Source organism: Leopardus geoffroyi, chromosome B1 (assembly GCF_018350155.1).
Source record: "Leopardus geoffroyi isolate Oge1 chromosome B1, O.geoffroyi_Oge1_pat1.0, whole genome shotgun sequence".
NCBI classification, from domain to species: domain Eukaryota; kingdom Metazoa; phylum Chordata; class Mammalia; order Carnivora; family Felidae; genus Leopardus; species Leopardus geoffroyi.
In genome coordinates this window covers 137,065,189-137,087,504 of record NC_059327.1, presented here as the reverse complement: position 1 = coordinate 137,087,504, position 22,316 = coordinate 137,065,189, and the positions used below count along the sequence as shown (strand labels likewise).

The 22,316-nt window shown below is 40.4% G+C and overlaps 1 non-coding gene and 2 pseudogenes across 1 annotated transcript; 2 read left to right on the top strand and 1 right to left on the bottom strand.

The window, feature by feature from the left end:
• Positions 1-1,919: 1,919 nt before the first annotated feature.
• LOC123596543 lies at positions 1,920-2,024 on the top strand. Its single transcript, XR_006711719.1, has one exon. It is a non-coding gene; the product is annotated as a U6 spliceosomal RNA (small nuclear RNA).
• A 1,732-nt stretch (positions 2,025-3,756) lies between these two features.
• LOC123583295 lies at positions 3,757-5,184 on the top strand (annotated as a pseudogene).
• Positions 5,185-7,573: 2,389 nt separating this feature from the next.
• LOC123596650 lies at positions 7,574-7,680 on the bottom strand (annotated as a pseudogene).
• Between the last annotated feature and the right edge of the window lie 14,636 nt (positions 7,681-22,316).

The following is a 22,316-nucleotide window of genomic DNA, read 5'->3' as shown; positions in this document are numbered from 1 at the left end:
ATCAGGATAATAAGTTACCAGGAATGGTCTGAGACACTGCATGTCACTGGTTTATACAAGGATTTTTTGTTTCACCTAACTGCACGTTCTTGAACAAAAATCTGTAATACGTAATTTAACCATGACCCAAATTGGATAGTTCTAGGCTGACTAAAGAATTGAATGTAAAAGTGGGTTCTAAATATTTCTTATGATATTCATGATTGCATTGATCTTTTTGTGTTTCCCCATTGTCTGATATATAGGTGTTTAAGTGTTGCTATGCAGCCATTATCTCAAGGTTAAAGCCAACTAAAAATACTGTGTCAAAAAGCAGCCCTTACGTACACCTCTGTTCCTTTGAGAGCTGACAGTAACCAAAAGGGGGTAACTAGAATTTCTGATGAAGAAAATGATGCACTTTTGGTTTAACTAGATAGAGCTGTCAACAGGAGAGCAAAGGCAGACGTGATATACTATAGCTAAGACTCTCATGGCTTTCCAGAGCAATGGTCTCGAAGTGTGGTTCCCAGAGGAAGAGTATCTGGGAAGCTGTTAGACATGCAAATTCTCCATCCTCACCTCAAACCTAAGGAATCAGTACAGCACCCAGTGTTTTAACAAGCTCTCCTAGAACCTGCTAACTTTGGAGAACCACTGTTCAAAAGAGTCTGCAAGCAACTGAAATTGTTTTCCCCGGGATCCAGTAGCATGCTCTAGGGCAGACTCCAGGGTGGGCTCTCAAGGGTAACTTCCAGTCAATCAGAGACTTCAGTGAAAGAAAACAGAACCCCTATTCCTAGACTATCATTTTTCTTCCTGTTTTATCATCTTTTTTTAAGATCTTTTTTTTACCTTTGTTTGATTGTAAATAAAAGTAAATTCCTAATATGCTACTTATGTGAAAGATCTCTGAATTATTCTGTGACATGACCTAAGCAAAGCCAATTTGTAAATTAATTTTTCTGAAATTAATATTTTGAGGCTGGTAGACCTAATATTTGAGTCTGGGATTGGCAGGCTGAGGAAATAACCTACCCCAGAGTATAGCCTTCCAGTGGTGAGTCTAGTGTATTTGACACCTGGAACAAGCATATTGGTTTTTTTTGACCTTCTTTCTTCTCTACAACAAAGTTATTTTCAGTAATAATAACAAAATAAAATGAATAATGATAAAGTCCAGAAAAGAAATGCAAACACTGAAACTTTTCTTTTATTGAACTCTATGTATAATTATGTCAGGGAAAATGAGAAAACAAGTAAATAAATACTAGAGTACAGAAAGGACAAAACTAACGGATTAATGTATATTTTATTAAAAAATGTTTGTATTTATTTTTGAGACAGAGCGAGACAGAGCATTGAGCAGGGGAGGGGCAGAGAGAGAGGGAGACACAGAATCTGAAGCAGGCTCCAGGCTCCGAGCTGTCAGCACAGAGCCTGGCGTGGGGCTCGAACTCTCAACCACGAGATCATGACCTAAGCCAAAGTCAGACACTCATCTGACTGAGCCACCCAGGCGCCCCTATGTATATTTTAATAATAATATTATATTGATGTATATTTTTGAAATGGGGGAATTCATCTACACATTGGTCTATGAAGTAATCAACAGTAACATTACAGTTTTTCTTCTAGGGAAATAAACCCGTAATGAGGTATAGTCTCATTCTATGTTTGGAATTCCTGTGAAAACTAGTAGGTATCTTACTTGAATAAGAGAAAAAGATTTATGCCCTCTGCACTGTAACAATTTCGTGAATAATATAGCATATTGACCTAGTAGTTCAATACCAGAATATAGAAGATAACAGTATAAGAAAAGCAGTTCAGCTGCTCTATTAGAATCGTGTTAGTTAGAGACTTGATGCTTCAGAGGGATGTACTTGCTTACTGAAATTGGGATCCAATAATATTCATCTCTATTAAATAGTTGTAAGGCTCACTCTGGCAGCACATATACTAAAATTGGAATGATACAGAGAAGATTAGCATGCCCTCTGCGCAAGGATAACACGCAAATTCGAGAAGTGTTCCATACTTTTGAGATCTTTATGTAAAAGAAAAACCTATAACTTATTTTTGGAAAGCTAGATGAACAATCTTTTGGAATACTTGTGTTAATTCTTGTCCTGGATAAAACACGTGCCAAGCATTTATTGATCAACTCGTTAATTAGGTTTTCTATTATTTAATTTTTTTCAGTAATTAAAATCTTTTTTTCCACCTGCTGGAGAAGTGTGAAAGCTAATATTTGATCCTGGGCTTGGCGATGTGTGAGTGAAAATTGTTGGAAAAATAATTTAGAACCCATGATAGCTGAATGGGTAAAGAGACTATTTCAGTCTTTTCTATGGAAAGGTATGAATAGACTCACTCAGCTTCAGTCTTAAGTAGATTTTCCTGGAGAAATGAATGGGAGTGTTAAACTCTCTTGTTTTTTTTCCTAGAGCATACTATTGAATTTATATTTTAAAACAATTTAATACCTGCTTGCTTTCCAGATAACCGGGTAGAAAGCAAAAGCCACAGCTGTTAAGATGTTTGATGGATTCTCCTAACAAGACTCTTATTCAAGGTATGACTCACTGATGCTAATTTGTTTCAGTACAATTTTTTGTGCCCTCTGGCACTGGAGATTTCACGTTGCTACATCTTACCACCCTGGGTGATGAAATAGCATTTCTGTTTTGTTTTTCACCAACCCCAGAAAAAGGAAAGCTTGCGCAGGATTGAAAAAGCCTTAAAGGGGCGCCTGGGTGGCTTGGTCGGTTAGGCTTCCGACTTCGGCTCAGGTCACGATCTCACGGTCCGTGGGTTCGAGCCCCGCATCGGGCTCGGCGCTGACAGCTTGGAGCCTGGAGCCTGTTTCGGATTCTGTGTCTCCCTCTCTCTCTGCCCCTCCCCTGCTCATGCTCTGTCTCTCTCTGTCTCAAAAATAAATAAACGTTAAAAAAAAAAAAAAAAAGCCTTAAAGTTGAAAAAGATGGGGAGGGTGGTGCCTGGGTAGCTCAGTCGGTTAAGCATCTGATTCTACGTTTCGGCTCAGATCATGATCTCATGTTTCATGAGTTCAAGCGCCACGTTGGGCTCCACGCTGACAGTGCAGAGCCTGCTTGGGATCGTCTCTCTCTCTCTCTGCCCCTCCCCTGTTCACTCTCTCTGTCCCTCTCAAAAATGAATAAATAAACTTAAAAAAAAAAGTTGAAAGAGATGGGAGATAAAATTAAAGCTTTGGTTTGATGATACTAGTCAAAAGTCTACCCAGAAGTTCTTTTTTTTTTTTTTTTTTAATCACTTAACTGAAGGCAGGCGATGGTTGTTATTTTACTCTGTCTCTTCCTCAGAGAACAAGTTGGGGAAACCCAGTTCCCCTGTTAGAAGACTTCATGTAATGGGGCGCCTGGGTGGCTCAGTCGGTTAAATGTCCTACCTGGGCTCAGCTCATGATCTCACGGTTCGTGAGTTCGAGCCCCACATCGGGCTTGTGCCTCTCGGCACAGAGCCCGCTTCAGATCCTCTGTCCCTCTTCCGCTCTTACTCTCTCTCTCTCTCTCTCAAAAATGAACATTTAAAAAAATTCTATAAAAAAAGAGAAGGCTTCAGGTAGAAATGTGGGGATCCTAAGAATCCTGAGAAAGTGATTCCCATGGTGGTCGAGGCATTCTACAGCATTTCACTCAAGAAGCAGAGACCTAGTGTGACCCGTGTGTGAGAGTGAGCTTCAGCAATTCTGTAAAAATACTTTATGCTGCCACAGACATCTGAAATTGTAAAATGGCAGCCCATGAAGCCTCCCATTGCCACGAGCAGGCAGCACAGAACGGCTTGCTGCCCCTCCAGAGCCCTGCTGCAGAGCCCCCGATCAGAAACCATTGCTTCCAATCTCCATAACTCAGAAACCTCAAGTGGCACCAGAAACATGAAAGGATGCCATCAGGATTAAAAAAGAAACACCCCAAACTTCATTTGTGTGCACTAACTGCAGTAAAGCTTTCAGGGACAGCTATCATCCGAGGCACCACGAGTCCTGCCACACAGGGATCAAGCTGGTGTCCCGGTCAAAGAAAACTCCCACTACGGTGGTTCCCCTCATCTCCACCATCGCGGGGGACAGCAGCAGAACTTCGTTGGTCTCTACCATTGCTGGCATCCTATCAACAGTCACTGCGTCTTCCTCGGGCACCAACCCCAGCGGCAGTGCCAGGAGCACAGCTATGGCCGTGGCCCCGGCCGTCAAGAAACCCAGGAAGCCTGTCAAGAACCATGCCTGCCAGATGTGTGGGAGGACCTTCCGGGATGTGTACCACCTCAACCGGCACAGGCTCTCCCATTCGGACCAAAAGCCCCTCGAGTGTTCTGTTTGCAATCAGCGCTTCAAGAGAAAGGGCCGATGACTTCTCATGTGAGGTCTCATGAAGGAGGCAGCACCAAACCCCATACTGGCAGTGTCTGTGGGAAAGGCTTCTCGAGACGTGCCCTGTTGCCTTGGCCACCAAAGACAGACTGCGGACACACATGGGGTGCCACGAAGGCAAGGTACGGTGTAACGTCTGTGGGAAGCTTCTGAGTGCAGCACACATCACCAGCCACTTAAAGACACACAGGCAGAGCCAAGGTATCAGCTGTAATACATGTGAAGAAGGCATCAGTAGAACATGCATGCATGAGTGGAGACCGGCAGCCAGAAGCAGCAGCAGTGGCAACAACAACATGTGATAGATGACCGGGGAAGCAGGTGGGGACACTGAAACTGGGGGAAGAAGCTGTCAAAGCAAGCAAGCAAGAAGCTGCCAACCCGTGCCAGACCTCTGTGGCTGCTATGACACCTGTGACTCTCACTGCTCCATTCAATGTAATGTCCTGCGTGTCACCTGGGGCGATGTCAAACCCAATCACAGTGGCAGCAGCAACGAGCATGAAGCATCCAGTAAATGTTTCAAGTGCAGTTACCATAACCAGCCCAACGAACAGAGGGCACCCTGTAACTATAACCAGCCCATCACCTCTCCTTTAACATTCACTACCCCAGTCAACCTTCTCACCTCTGTCACTGCTCTGGTGAATATAGCCCACCCTGTCACGATCATGTCTCCAGTGAACCTGCCAACACCTGTGACGTTAGCTGGCCCTCTCAATATAGCAGTGAGGCCCGTAGAGGGCATGCCTTTCTTACCCCAAGCCTTACCCACATCACCACCTTGATAGACAGCATTATAAAATTTTAAAAAAGGGGTTAAAGTAAATATTTACCAGCAACTTACTTTTAATTTATTAAAGCAAAGAGTAAACTATGGGGACACCTGGGTGGCTCAGTCGGTTAAGCGTCTGACTTCAGCTCAGGTCATGATCTCATGGTTCCTGAGTTCAAACTCTGCGTTGGGCTCTGTGCTGACAGCTCAGAGCCTGGAGCCTGCTTTGGATTCTGTGTCTCTCGCTCTCTGCCCCTCCCCTGCTTGTGCTCTGTCTCTCTCTCTCTCTCAAAAATAAATAAACATTAAAAAATTTTTAAAAAGTAAACCATGAAATGGGGATATTTCATTACATTAGTTAATAATAGTGTAGCAGCATTTTTCTCCAATTTGGCTGGGATTATTCAAAGTAGGGTGTGTATGTAATTTATCACTGGACCACTTTAGTTTAATCAGAAATTCCTTTTAGCTGACAGCATTGCTTAAACAGGATAATAGCTGGCAAGATGAAATGCCAGAATTAAAACCAATCATAAAAAAGCAAAACCCATTTCACAATTAAAAAAAAAGCATTACTGTTTCTAATCCCAAGAAATCATTTTATTCTAAACACTAGCAGAACTCTTCTCCCCATACAAGGTGGATGGCTGGATGGCTGATTTTAACCTGAAGTCCTAAATCCACAAATTTAGACTTTGTGAGAGCTAGTGTAGAATTGTCTGTGTTTATTGTTTTTATAGTAAATACATGCATTGTCATAATAAAATGCATTTCGGAGAATATGCATTTTACCTTCGAGAATATGTTAATTTCAGGCAGCATTCTTTTTTTTTTTTTTTAATTTTTTTTTTTTCAACGTTTATTTTTGGGACAGAGAGAGACAGAGCATGAACGGGGGAGGGGCAGAGAGAGAGGGAGACACAGAATCGGAAACAGGCTCCAGGCTCTCAGCCATCAGCCCAGAGCCCGACGCGGGGCTCGAACTCACGGACCGCGAGATCGTGACCTGGCTGAAGTCGGACGCTTAACCGACTGCGCCACCCAGGCGCCCCTCAGGCAGCATTCTTTATGGGAAAGGTGATACCAGCTCTGATATGCAAAGCGTATAATAATTTATGATTCTACTTTCAACATAAAATAGAGATCGTGACCTGATATTTGGAGATGTAAATATCACTCAGCATATTAATCCTGATAGAACATAGCATTGTAGTTGACTTAAAAAAAAAAAACAAAACAACAACCAAAATATACAAATTTTGTTTTGGTAAGAAAAGGCCTCAACTGACAGTGGATAAGTCAAGTGTGTGAACAGGCAGACCCCTAACAAACAGAGGTCATGGGACTCTTATTCAGGGGCCAAGAAGTACTTTAGAACAGCCAAAATATATTGCTTTAAATTGGAAGATGCTGGAGGCACCAGGATGTGATATGCCCCTCCCCTCTCTTTCCCAATCAGAACCTGTTGATGCTATGATAGGGAAAGATGTGTTAGTTGCTCACTGCAGTTTATGTCTTATATTAAATTGTATACAGTTTGTATTCTAACCACCAGCTAGGACCAGGTAGTATGCCCCTTCAGAACAAGCAGAATGTATCTTTTTTTTTTTTAAATTTCTCCTTCCATTTCTTAATCAAGTATTGTGCAGATTTGTTCAACTTTGTAAACATGGACATCACTTTTTTTTTCTTTGAAAAAACCCTTGTATCAGCTTGGTGGTGTTTTCAGGGAGGCATTTATCTGTACTCCCTGTAGGAACCCAGGAATGATTCTGCACGTTAAGACAGGTGCTTTTTATTTCTTAGCAGGATGTTTTATCTCTGTATGTAAAGTAGAAACCAAAAGTTAGGGAAACAGATACTCTTTACACCATTAAGCCACGCATTAATGTTTTTAAAGCATTGTGTTAAAAAAAAAAAAGTTCCTAAAACCAAGATGCTGTGATTTTTTTTTAAGTTACAATATGTTTTGGGAGTTCCCCCCCACTTTTTAATCTTGCAGTTAAAGGAAATGAAATTTAGGTGTATTAATCTTGCAGAATGTTGGCAGGACTGACTATCAAATTGGATGACTTCAGTTTATACCCCACTGTGTCAGTTCAAGCATCAAACACCTTACATCTGAGGCAGACTTCCTACATCATGGACAGATATCTGTGTGTCATTATACAAAACAGTTTGGGGGGGTTGAATTACATAGTAAAAAATAAAATAGTACTTAGTGTAAAATAACTTTATAAATTATCTTTTGTACTTTAGGACATTAAGTTGTACAACTTCTGTACATATAAAAGCTTAGGAACATTCTGTTTAGCAGGAAGGCAACACATTCCTACATTTTTAATGTATATGTTTTGTTATAATGTCCATGTAAACATGCCCTCTGTTTGTGCCTTTTAATTAGTGTGTCTCAATAAACAAAATGTAGAGAAAAAATAGTTGCAACATTTTATTAAACCTGTAAGAACAGATACTACACTTTATCTAAGCCAAAAGGCTGAGAAGCAATAGTTGTGGCATTTAAAAGAGGCTGGTTAATGCAAACTCAAATCATTTCAAGGAAAAACTATGCTTTTTTTTTTTTTACCTCTTTATTCGCATTTTTATATATCTATTTTTCCCATAAAAAGGATCATAACAAAAAAAAGGATCATAACAAGAATATAGACAGCAATGATTGCAATTATGACGAGGGCCAAATTTTGAATAAATATGCCTGAAAATAAATGAGTATCATAAAGGAAGATACAAGTTTATCTTTTTTAAAAAAGTTTATTTTGAGAGAGAGAGAGAGAGACAGAAAGAGAGAGAGAGGGAGACAGAATGATCAGGGGAAGGGCAAGAGAGAAGGAGAGAGAGAGAATCCCAAGCAGGCTCACGCTGTCAACGTGGAGCCCGATGTGGGGCTCAAACTCATGAACTGTAAGATCATGACCTGAGCTAAAACCAAGAGTCAGATGCTTAACTGACTGAGCCACCCAGGTACCTAAGATAATATAAATTATCTTAACAGCCTATCACCAATTATAGTTTCTTCAAAGGAAATTGAGTATGTATGGCCATGGATATGCTCCACTCAGGTCTTCCAGGGAACCTACTGGGAGACACAGTTGGCTGAAAACCTTCACCTGCAGCTTCTATGAGAGCTGTGGCCACCCTCCCCCACCCTGGCTGCTCCCAGACAGTCAGTGCACATGATGTAGGTACTAATGAAGGCCCATCCTTAGGAGAAACCACATTCCTTTAGCAGGGGACTTGCTCAGAGAGTCTCCATCAGCCTGGTAGAGATTTTTTTTTAGCTTGCCTTGTACTCTGAGACTCCTCTACAACTCTCCTTCCTTCCCTTTATCCTTTTCCAGGTGCCAGACATGCATGACACTGTGAAGCCTCTCCCTCCTTACTCACCTTTCCCCTATCATTCACAGATATTTTCCCCAATATGGCTCTTGAACATCTAACCTTGTCTTTGTGTCTGCTTCTCAGGATCCAAATGGACAGAGTGCTTGCCTTCTCATGTCGCCCATGAAGGTCTTCCTGAGCCATAAAGATCCCATTTTCAATTTGTGCCAGTGTTTTTTATTTTATTAAAAAAATGTTTATTTATTTATTTTGAGAGAGAGAGAAAGAGAGCATGCACGCACACACAAATGTGTTCAAGGGACAGGGGGCAGAAAGAGAGAGGAAAGAGAGAATCCCAAGCAGGCTCCAAGCTATCAATGCAGAGCCCAACGTGGGGCTCGATCCATGAACCACGAGATTATGACCTGAGCCGAAATCAAGAGTTGGACACTTAACCAACCGAGCCACCCAAGCACCCCAATCTTTTTTTTTTTAAGTTTTTTATTTATTTATTTTGAGAGAGAGACAGCGTGAGTGGAGGAGGGGCAGAGGGAGAGATAGAATCCCAAGCAGGCTCTGCACTGTCAGCACAGAGCCTGATGCAGGGCTCGAACTCACGAACTGTGAGATCATGACCTGAGCTGAGATCAAGAGTTGGTCATTTATCCAGTCAAGTCACTGGGGTGCCCCAGGCACCCCAATCTTTTTTATTTTAAAATTCCCATCAGTGATCCAATGTAAATATTCATGTTGACCATTTACAGGTCAAAACAAAGTCATTCTTTTTGTCCCCAGCTTTACTGAAGTATAATCGAAAATATAATTGTATAAATTTAAGGTATATAATGTGGTTTCGTGTACATGTATATTGTAAAATGATTACCACAATAAAGTTAATTAACACATCCATAACCTCACATATTTGACTTTTTGTATGTGTGTGTGGTGAGAACATTTAAGATCTTCTCTCTTAGCAAATCTCAAGCATTCCATACAGTATTGTTAACTATAGTCATGATGTCATACATGGGATTCCCAGAACTTATTCATCTTATAACTGTGAAAGTTTGTACCCTTTGACTGACATCGCCCCATTTCCCCCACTGCCCAGGCCCAGCAACCACCATTCTATTTTCTGTTTATATGAGCTCAACGTTTCTAGGTGCTCCAAAAAGTGAGATCAGATGGCATTTATCTTTCTCTGTCTGACTTATTTCGCTTAGCATAATGCCCTCAAGATTAATCCATATTGCTGCAAGTGGTGGAACTTCATTTGCTTTTTATGGCTGAATAATATTCCATTCTGAATATACACTAAATTTTCTTTTCTTTGTTTAAAAATTTTTAATGTTTATTTATTTTTGAGAGGTGGGGAGAGGCAGAAGAGAGAGACCCGAAGCAGGCACCAGGCTCTGAGCTGTCAGCGCAGAGCTCGACCCAGGGCTCAAACCCATGAACTGTGAGATCATGACCTGAGCTGAAGTCAGACGCTTAACGGGCTGAGCCACTCAGGCACCCCCTACACTAAATTTTCATTAGATAAAGTCACTACATAGAACACAGTACAATATGGAAATGGAATTATAAAATATCTAAACAATATATCAGAAAAAAGTTTTAATCACATGCAAGTATAGACTGTTATTAGCTTACAATATATTGTTGAGTTTTATTGATAGACTCAAAGAATTTTGCCATAATTATGCTATTTTCTATGACTGTTTCCCAAATTTTCAAAATGGTCTGTGCTTATAGTGCTAGTTTGTTAGGGCCTGCCAGAACAAAATACTAGACTTGGTGGCTTAAACACAGAAATATATTTCCTCACAATTCTGGAGGCTGGAAGTCTAAGATCAAGGTGTTGGTAAGATTGGTTTCATCTGAGGCCTCTCTCCTTGGTTTGCAGATGGCCACCCTCTCCCTTTGTCTTCACCTGGTCCTTCCTCTGTGTGTGTCTGCATTTAAATTTCCTTTTCATATTAGATTAAGGTCTATCCTGATGACCCCATTTAACCTTAATTACCTCTTTAAATTCCCTATTTCAAAATATAGTCACATTTTGAGATACTGGAGCTTAGGACTTTAACACATGAATTTGGGGGACAAAATTCAACCCATAACACTCGCATGGATAGGTAAAATACACTCATCCTGTGTGTTTCTCATTTACTCTCACTATTGATATGTAATGCTTTTGTTACCAGATGTGTGGATTTTCCTCATATCAGGCAATTCTCTGATACCAGCCAGATGTCCTACAATTTAATTCAGTTCTGATAGCATCTACCTGGAGTAATCGGTCAATTTCGGCTCTTAGCACAGTGGCAGCTACCCTGTCCCATTCCCAGCCCCATAGTAGCCAGATAGACATATGTTCCTGGAGCAGCCTACACACAGCTTGCAGGAGCTAGGAGGAAAAAAAGATATTCGATGCAAATAGTTACCAAAAGAGAGCAGGGGTGGCTGTATAAATACCAGACAAAATAGACTTTATAATTTTTTTTTTCAAGGTTTATTTATTTTTGGGACAGAGAGAGACAGAGCATGAACGGGGGAGGGTCAGAGAGAGAGGGAGACACAGAATCGGAAACAGGCTCCAGGCTCTGAGCCATCAGCCCAGAGCCCGACGCGGGGCTCGAACTCACGGACCGCGAGATCATGACCTGGCTGAAGTCGGACGCTTAACCGACTGCGCCACCCAGGCGCCCCCAAAATAGACTTTAAATCAAAAAAGTTTACAACAGTCAAGGAAGAATCCCATATATGAATTGAAATTCAACACAGCAGGAAGATATAACAATTATAAATGTTTACATACCCAATGACAGACCAGCAAAACACAAGAAGCAAAAACGGATAGAGTTGAATTTTTTAATTCAAGAAATTAACTGCCGAAAAATCGACAGTTCTACAATAATAGCTAGAGACTTCAACACCCTCTCACAATAATGGATGAAACAGCCAGACGAAAGATAAGTGAGGTCATAGAGGATTTAAACCACACAATAAAACAAGTAGACCTAACAGACATGTACAGAACGCTTCACCCAGTAACTACAGTGTGCACATTCTGCTCAAGTGCACACGGGACATTTTCCAGGAAAGACCGTGTGTTAGGCCACACTTAAAAATCAAGAGATTTGGGCGCCTGGGTGGCGCAGTCGGTTAAGCGTCCGACTTCAGCCAGGTCACGATCTCGCGGTCCGTGAGTTCGAGCCCTGCGTCGGGCTCTGGGCTGATGGCTCAGAGCCTGGAGCCTGTTTCCGATTCTGTGTCTCCCTCTCTCTCTGCCCCTCCCCCGTTCATGCTCTGTCTCTCTCTGTCCCAAAAATAAATAAACGTTGAAAAAAAAAATTAAAAAAAAAAAAAAATCAAGAGATTTAAAAAGGTAAGTACCAGACAAAGTATCTTCTCCAACCACAGTGGGATGCAGTTAGAGACATCCATAACAGAAGGAAAACTTGAAAATTCACAAAATTATGGAAATTGAACAGCATGCTTTTAAACAATCAATGAATCAGAGAAAATTATCACAAGGGAAATTAGAAAATACTTCGAGATGACAATGAAAACATGGGGCTGCCTGGATGGCTCTGTCAGTTAAGTGTCTGACTCTTGATTTTGGCTCAGGTCATGGTCTCACAGGTTAGTGGGATGAAGCCCTGTGTCAGGCTGTGTGCTGGCTGTGGGGATCCTGCTTGGGATTCTCTCTCCCCCTCTCTCTCTCTCTCTGCCCCCCCCCCAAATAAACATTTAAAAAAAGGAAAATGAGGGGCGCCTGGGTGGTTCAGTCTGACTTCAGCTCAGATCATAATCTCGTGGTTTGAACCCCACATCAGGCTCTGTGCTGACAGCGCAGAGTCTGGATCCTGCTTCAGATTCTGTGTCTCCCTCTCTCTCTGCCTCTCCCCTCCTCGTGCTCTGTCTCTCTCTGTCTCTCAAAAAATAAATCAGTGTTAAAAAAAAGAAAATGAAAACATGACATAACATCACTATGGGTCACATTGAAAATAGTGCTAAGGGGGAAATTTATAGCTATAAATACTTACATTAAAAGACAAGAAGGATCTGAAATCAACAACATAATTCACAACTTAAAGAAGTAGAGAAAGAACACACTAAACCCAAAGCTAGTAGAAAGAATGAAATAATAAAAACTAGAGCAATAAATGAAATAGAAAATAGAAAAACAATGGAGAAAAATCAATGAAAAAAGTTCGTTCTCTTCCTGGTCAAGGAGGCCCTTTTTCCCATGAGAAATTTAAAAAAAAATTTTTTTTTTTTTTTTAATTTTAGAGTGAGAGATAGCAAGAGCATGAGTGAGGGAGAGGGAGTGAGGGAGAGAGACAGCAAATCCTAAGCAGTGTGGAGCCTGACATGGGCTCAATCCACTACCCTGGGATCATAACCCCAGGGTGAGAGTTGGACACTCCAATTAAGAGTTGAATGCTCAGGGGTGCCTGAGTGGCTCAGTAGGTTAAGCGTCTGACTTCAGCTCAGGTCATGATCACGGTTTGTGAGTTCGAGCCCTGTGTTGGGCTCCGTGCTGACAGCTTGGAGTCTGCTTCCGATTCTGTCTCTCCCTCTCTCTCTCTCTGCCCCTGCTGCACTTGTGCTCTCTCCATCTCTAATAAATAAATAAAACTTAAAAAAAAAAAAAAGAGTTGAACGCTCAAATAAAAAAAAAGTAAAAAAAAAAAAAAAAAGTTTGACGCTCAACTGAGCCACCCAGGCGCCCCTCTCATGAGAAATTTTATGACCTATTTTTTGGTAGAAAGAGTAGGTTCGAGTGCTCTTTCTGTCCCTGCTGTTTTTCAGATGTCATCAGCTCAAAATAATCAATATGCTAAAGCAGTATATTTTGGGCTGGCATGTTCTAAAGCACTTCACCTTATTTATTTTATGCAGATTTACTAAACATTCTCCTTGGTTGCAGGCATCAAATAATACAAGTATTAAAGGGAACTTCAGAGATTATTTAGTCCCTTCTCATTTTATTGATGCAGAAACTAAAAACCCAGAGCAATTAATCAAATCATCCAAATTCATAAATAGTTATTTTCTACAAACTATTTTTTATGGTTAATATTTATTTAGATTCATTCTCTTTTTAGCTTTATTGGAGTATAATTGACAGAAAGATATTGTATATATTTAAGGTATATAACTTGATGTTTTGATATCTGTACACTTTGTGAAATGATCACCACAATCAGGCTGGTTAACATGTCCATCACCCCACATAGTTACCTTTTTTGTGTGTGTGGTGAGAATAGTTAGGATTTACCTTCTTAGCAAATTTGAAGTATACAATACAGCATTATTAACTATAGTCGCTGTGCTGTATGTTAGATCCACAGACCTTACTTAGCTTGCATAACTATAAGTTTGTACTGTATGATCAACATCTCCCCATTTTCTCCACTCCCTAACCCCTGTCAGTCACCATTGTACTCTGTGTCTCTATGATTATGATTATTTAGATCATGAAATATTTGTCTTTCTATGTCTGGCTTATCTCACTTGCCATGGTGTTTTTCAGTTTCGTCCATGTTGTCACAAATGGCAGGATTTCCTCCTTTTTAAAAAGGTGAATAATATTCCTATACATTTCACATTTTCTTTATCCAATCACCCTTTGATGGATAATTAGGTTATTTCCATATCTTAACTATCAATTAATAATGCTGCGACGAACTGTAAATACTAATCTGAAGCAGAGTCGGAACCGGAACTTTGGGGTCCTGATTCCCAGTGCTATACCCGTCTTACTAGACCAAAAAAAATGAACAGGTGATTGAGAGAGAAGAGGTACCCTCACATATAAGGCCATTAGACTTTGGAAAATCCTCCGAAAATGCTAGGAAGGCTGGTAGGGCCCAGCTATTGTCATTTCTGAAAAATGTAGTTATGATAGCTGTTAGGGTTGTAAACCACTACTTTACAGAAGATTGTAAATGCTTTTATTACCAACTTTTAGAGGTAAGGACATTGCTTACGTCATAGGGTGGCTCCCTACTCCAGTATGACTGGTATTCTTGTAAGGAGACCGCCGTGTAAAGAGACAGACGTGCATGCAGGGAGAACACCATGTGAACATGAGGGCAGAGATGTTGTGATGTGTCTACAAGCCAAGGAATGCCAGACTGCAGGCAAACCATAAGAAGCTAGGAGAGAGGAAAGAAGCAGATTCTTCCTCCCAGCCCTCAGAAATCCATTCCTGCCCTCCCGAGCGTGGACTTCAGCCTCCAGAACTGTGAGACAATGACTTTCTGTTCAATCACCCAGTTTGTGGTACTTTGTTAAGGCAGCTGAAGCAAATTAATGCATTTCCTAAAATAGCAGATTGCTTTGCTGCTAAATCACTGTCTGATCCACCTAATCTTCCACTGCCCTAAGCCTTTTCCCCACTCCCCACTAAAATCATGCTTTCTCTACTGAATTTTACTTTCTTATAGCCCTGTCTTTGTCTCTTTGGTCTGCTCCAACAAAAATATCATGAACTAAGTGGTCTATTCACAGCAAACACTTACTGTTCACAGTTCTGGAGGCCAGAAAGTCCAAGATCATGGTGCTGGCATATTTGGTGTTTGATGAAGGCTTCTCATAGTAGCCTCAATGGCAGTGGACTTTCTGGGGTCTCTTTTACAAAGGCTCTAAGTCCAATCTTGAGGGCTTTGCTCTCATGACTTAATTAGCATCCAAAGGCCCCACCTCTTACAACCATCACCTGGGGCTTAGGATTTTAAAATATGAATGGGGGGGGGGGACACAAGCATTCAGACCATAACAGTCCCTTTCATTCCTTCTTTCTTTTCTACAAATCTGCATCTCACCTGTTAGAGTTCCACTTTCTCCTTAAATCCTTCACCATTGTACAAAGTTATTTTTACTCCTATGGAATTTTTCTAACCAACATCAATTATTTTGTTAGAATGTGAGCTTCATATGAATAGAGATTTAGAGTTGAACCCACAAATGGTGAGATCATGACCTGAGCCAAAATCAAGAGATGGCTGCTTAACCGACTGAGCCACCCAGTAGCCCCTGGTTTTTAATTGTTTTAACTTCTGGATATAGTAGGTGTTTCTTGGATTTTTTTCCCCTCAATATTATTCTAAATTCTTAGAAGACAGGAATCCTGGCCTTATACCTTCCTCATATTCATGAATTCACAACTCGTGAATATGTACTTTAAATCAGGCTAGTCAGTGCCTGCCTTAATGGAATTTATAATCTAATGTGAGACAAAAACATTAAAGACATAATCTCTTATGTGATGACATAATTACATAATGCTGATAAACACTGTAGGAAAGATAGAAAGCTAGAAGCAAGGATAATTAAGGTATCTAACCCCCCCTAGTGTTGGGATCAGGAAATGTCTGTTTAAGGACCTAAACACCGCCAGGGAGGAAGGGGTGGAAAGGAACACCAGGTGTGGAAGACAGGACAGAAATCTGAGGAAAGCGTTACCTCAGCTGAGAGAGAAAATTAGAATACATTTTGCAATCTTATTTTGAGTCAACTGTAAATAGACTCTTTAATTACACAAACGTAAAGCAAGTGTTTACGCTTTGTTTTTAGGAGAAACCTGAAAGGAAAATAGGAATGGAGATGTTTTGGACATTAAGTCTTAATCAATGCCATGTTTGGATTGTAAATAGTTGTACATGCTTTGTTGACCTTAAAGTTAGAACCTTTATTTTACCAGCAAAAATGGGTTTATTTGGGAATAGCAGAGGATTGAAATTTGGGGCAAACAAGCTACAGCAAAAACCACAGGCAAGTCCAACAAACAAGAGAGAAATGTTACTTTGTGGAGAAGAAGGAGGATGTTGGGAGGGGTGGTTCTGAATGAAAGTCCATTGGAGAAAAGCAAGAGTTCAGGATGATGATGGTTTCTCATCTGGATGAGTGGCTGGGGTAAGTTGATTTCTATGTCGGAGATGCAAAGTACATCTTTTCCTGTTGGGGCCTATAACTGATGATTCTCTCCTGTTGACGGTTCCTCTGTTGGGGGTCTATAGCTAATTAATTGGCAATTCTTGAGTTAATTGATGTTGAGTGTCACAGCATGAGAGCTCCCCCTTCTGGCCTCCTGACTCTATTTTAGTGAGGTTTCCTTTTGTTAATTTTCACAGCTTGAATTATTACTACACTCGGACTCAGTTGCTTCTGTGGTGGGAAATGTTTCTTGGCTTTATTTATGCCTACGGTTCCTGCTACATACAGCAAAGGAGGCTTATCCTTGGGGAGGAGGATGTGGGATTATTTAAGAATTGCTTGCAGAGCTCCAGAGCTCTTGCATTAGTGCAAAGAACCCAGGGTCCTTACCTCTACTAGAAGAGAGTAATGAGGAATAGGACTGGGCTTGGAAAACCCAATCTATGCTGGATTGTTGATATCTTATACATGGCTGTAAGACCAAATAAGCTAAAACACGCTGATGCTTGCTTTCAAAATGACTGCTCAAATAGCATAGTGGAAAATGGATTAGAAGGGGTAAAAGTGGATTCATTCTAGATTATTCTGTATTTATGAACCCTCTTAGTCAATTTCTTCACATGCACTGGACAATTTTATTTTTCTTTAAACCTCTGAGATTATCACAATATCTGGCTTACAAATGGTATGTCCTCCATATTTACTTATTGAATGAATGGACTTTTTCATTAGGAGTTACTAAAAAAGTCATTATATAGAGAATAGAGTAAGATATCCCTGGATCACCAGAATTTGGAAATAAGAACATCCATTGAGAATTAAAATAAGGTATACATTTATTATTTATACATTTATTGCTCATCACTTTTAATTTCTTTATTTCTTAAGGATTATTTATTTAAGGGGCACCTGGGTGGCGCAGTCGGTTAAGCGTCCGACTTCAGCCAGGCCACGATCTCGCGGTCTGTGGGTTCAAGCCCGGCGTCAGGCTCTGGGCTGATGGCTCAGAGCCTGGAGCCTGTTTCCGATTCTGTGTCTCCCTCTCTCTCTGCCCCTCCCCCGTTCATGCTCTGTCTCTCTCTCTGTCCCAAAAATAAATAAATGTTGAAAAAAAAAAAAAAGGATTACTTATTTAAGAGGATGAATGCAACTATGCATAATGAGTCATTTGTAGCAAAAAAAAAAAAAAAAATCAGAAAAAACTGGCAAATGTGTTGTGGAAGAGATGTGGGAAACACCCATGAAAGTGACTAGAGTACATTTCCCAGAAGAACCACCAGAATATGACTAACCCAAAAGGAACCATGACTTCACTAACTAACGATCAAGAAACCCATTTAAAGAAGATGAGAGTCCGGGTAGAATTGGGCCATGGATGAAAGAACCCTCGACACTAACTACAACTCTCCTGCTCTCATTTCTTTTGCTTGTGAATTTTGCTTTTCATCCCTTTGACAGAGTGAAGGAGCAGGTACTATATTTTGAAGATGTTCTGGCTACTAGGAAAATATATACAGCACCATATATATGGTATTAAGCACCATGATTCATAACTCAGTCTCCTCTGAATTTGATTATTATGAATCGGCCACAAAAGCTTGACTAAACCAAGTTTTAGATCTTAAACCCAAGGGCTATTTTAGCTATCTCAAGTGGAGATGATTACACTAAGGTAGTTGTGAGTCCCCATTTTTGATATTCTGTTTCACCCTCTCTAATCCCAGAGGAATTTTACGGGAAGAACCTGCCTCCTCAGGGTAGTTCATTCCTAGGCAATCTTGCAAAATCTCTGCTGTGGAGTCATTTGCATTTGGCTTTAGGAGTGCTGGGGAGATTGGGTCATGGTATTTTCCAGGTAGGAGTCACCAAGAAAATGCCCCCAACATACTTTTGTAAAGGCAGGTCAATAGGAGAGTTTGAGGCTGAGACTTTAGTCAACAGTGAAGAAGCTGATGTTTTCCTTACTTCATTCAACACAAACGTGTAGATGAACCATCTGTTTTTTAAGGTCTTTAGAAACAGAGCCATAGGCTGGGATTTTCGTGGTTCCAAAGAAAGAACATTTCCTACAGATTTAAGTTCATCAGATTCAGAACCATATCACCATCTTCCTGGGATGCTCAAACCAGAGTATTCTCAGATCTCTAATGTGTTTGTATGCTCTTAAGTTAAGAAATACTGAATTGAAAGAGTAGATGGCCACTACTTACTCACAGAAGATTTATGGATCCCCCAGACTATGTCTGTGTCCCTGTGGTTCCAGGAACCCCATTTTGAGAGGAACCGGAGGGATGATTGTCTTCACCTGACTTACTCACGGACAAGGTTGGGTTAACCAGTTTTCTTTGCATTGATGTTGAGGTCCTGCCCAAAACACTGTTAGTCATTTTCTAGTGAAAGCAATACCTGGTAGCTTTAAAGTAAGTAAAACAAAAAAAGTTTTCATTTGTTAAAATAACAAAAAAGAATGGGGGAAAGAATTGAAGCATAGAAATCACACTGGAATGTGCTTGGCATCATTACCTCATTCTAAGCTTTGCTCAACTAAACTCTGTTTTGATGACAAGAGTGGTTTTCCTCCAACTTCAGGGAGGAGACACCAGGAGGAGACAAAGAGAAATGGGTGAAGCATTATAAATAACAGGAGTGTGTTATAACAGTCATCACGATAGTTGAAGAGATTTTATTTTTAAGAGGTCAGAGTGCATTTGAAGCTACTAATTAGTCAGCAAATTATTTTCTTTTTAATTGTTGTCAGCTGGTTGCTTTCTGCTCAAAATGCAGAAGTGAACTTTAGCACTATATATTATAGGGCGGCGACAGCAAGCCATTAATTAAAGGCAACTCTCATGATTTGAAACGTTTTTAACTTATGAACTTGCAGAATGAAAGACTCTAGGACTAATCCTGGGATAAATTTGACTGTTCTTCTTAACTGCTAATCTACTTATTTTTATTCTGCCCTAGAAAAGGGAAGGTATGCATCTAAATAATGTTTAAAATACCAGTTTCTACTTATTACCACTTGTCCAAATATATAATTTAGAACTGCATTTGGTCTTTGAAAATTTTTATCTGTAAGTTCTTAATTTTCCCTGAAATGTGAATATTTTAAGGACAAAAGACAGAAAATCAATCTCCATGACAAGTTTTCCAGTCATGAATGAATTTCAGTCCCTATGTCATCAGAGAACGGTAAATCATGAAATCATGCCTATACTCACCAAACCACCAAGACCTGTGTACATGCAACTATGTATGTGCACGTGTGTGTGCAGATATGGTATAATACTTCACCAGAGAGATGAGGATTTTACTTACTCTCAGGTAAGTTCAGATGGCTAGATGTAGTATTAGCATCTCATCAAATTGTTGCTATTATCCAGAAATTTTGAATATAAAGTCAATTTTTAAAATCTGTTAAAGAAAAATAAACAAAATCTTTTAAAGGTTTTACTGGTTATTATAATAATGTCTTGATTCTTCCAAAATTGGGGAAATATTTTGGGAATATTGGTAAAAAAATTTTTTTTGAGAGAGAGACAGAGAGAGTGTGAGAAGGAGAGGGGCAGAGAGGGAAAGAGACAGAGAATCCCAAACACGCTCCTCAAGGTCAGTGTGCAGAGCCCAGTGTGCAGCTCAAACTCATGAAACCGTGAGATCATGACCTGAGCTGAAATCAAGAGTCAGATGCTTAGCCGAATGAACCACCCAGGTGCCCCTGGAATATTGGTAAATTATGTAAATGTGGATATTACTGGGTATAAAGTGATTACAGCTGCCTGAGGAAGAAGATCTTCCCTAAGTGACCAGTTCCTTAATGGAAACTTTTGCCAAAATGTTTATTATCCCCCAATTTTATACTCCTTTGTCATCATCTCTCCCTAAATTTCTGGGGAAAGGAAGAGAGATGATGACAAAGGAGAATAAAATTGGAAGATAATAAAAATGTTGGCCAGATTCTAGAGTGGGGTCTTCTGTCTCTTGGGGGCACAGGGCACTTGACCATCAAAGTCCTTCTCTAATCTTTTTCTTTTTTAATTAAAAAAATGTATTTTTAATGTTTATTTATTTTTGAGACAGAGAGACACAGAGCCCAAGTTGGGGAGGGGCAGAGAGAGAGGGAGACACAGAATCCAAAGCAGGCTCCAGGCTCTGAACTGTCAGTGCTGAGCCCGATGCGGGGCTTGAACCCACAAACAGCAAGATCATGACCTGAGCTGAAGTCAACACTTAACCAGCTGAGCCATCCAGGTGACCCTCTCCTTCTCTAATCTTGAACAAAGATCTCTAATCTTTGAACAACAACAACAACAACAATAACAACAAAAATTTAAAAGAGGGAAGGAAATAACAAAAGAAGGAAAGAAAAAGAAAATAAAAAGAAAGTTATTTCTTCATGATATCCAGCTCTTAGGAGTACTGAAACTCTAAAGCTTTGCTAGCAATGGGGTAACAAAATTCCCTGTGGAAGAAATTCTGACTAACTGGGCTAACTGAGGTTTATCTACTTTCAAATTCAAATACCTACTGGAAGAGGCTGGGTAGGTAATGAAAATGAAGAAATAGGCTGAGGTTAAGAAAAATTTTGCTAAGTCCCTAGGTACAAAGTACAAGTCATTGTTCTATAAGAAACACATCAATGGCATTCTATGACAAAAGACCATGAGAGGGATGAAGATGGAGAGGTTCTGCCCTATAGGAAGCATGCTCAGTGTTGCCTGATTATAAGAGTCTAGAAATTTTAATTTTAGTGTGAATATTTTAATATGTGGATTATCAATTCAAATTTTCTAAAAAAGCATTGAATGGGTCTTATAAAGGCGCTGTAATTTCTGATGGCTAATTTACATAAAATCAATGAATAAATGGCTTGGGAAAAGGGGAGCTTGGACTTTTTAGGCAGAGACTTCCCTTCTCCCTATGTACATACTCCTTGAAGCTACATTCTTGCCCTTTTGGGACATTCTGTTCAATTCAGCAAACGTGCATTGAGTATACGACTATATCATAACAGTTTTCCATGGCATGAAAAAAATTTTTTTTTTTTTAAATTTTTTTCAACTTTTATTTATTTTTTTTGGGACAGAGAGAGACAGAGCATGAACGGGGGAGGGGCAAAGAGAGAGGGAGACACAGAATCGGAAACAGGCTCCAGGCTCTGAGCCATCAGCCCAGAGCCTGACGCGGGGCTTGAACTCACGGACCGCGAGATCGTGACCTGGCTGAAGTCGGACGCTTAACCGACTGCGCCACCCAGGCGCCCCGAAAAATTTTAACTACTAGTTGTTGCTCCTACATTTGGAGACTAAACATAGTAGGTTCAGCTATCAGGTCCTATGATAGTGGTTCCCAATCAGATTGTAGATTATAATCTGTGGGGTCACATTCTAGATCCAAGAGTTAGTTTCTTAGCCCACCCACAAAAGAAAAAGTTGAGGGGCACCTGGGTGGCTCAGTCAGCTAAGTGTCCAGCTCTTGATTTTGGCTCAGATCCTGATCTCACAGTTCATGAGATGAAGCCCCACGTCAGGCTCTGGGCTAACAGGGCAGATGCTGCTTGGGATTCTCTCTCTCCCTCTCTCCCTCTGCCCCTCTCTCTCATATGTGCTCTCCCTCTCTCTCAAAATAAATAAATAAACATTTAAATAAGAAAAAAGAAAAGAAGCTGCGTATGTCAAAATCATCCTTGAAGAGTTCACTAGAAATTCTCCATCATGGAAACTGAGAGACTACCTCTTACCATGTCAGTTTTCCTTCCAATATTGGAATAGATTCATTGTTCCTTGGACTGAGCACAGATGAAGTAATTGCTTGGCTTTTAGGGCTAAGCAGTTTGAAAAATGTGCATTCTAGTTT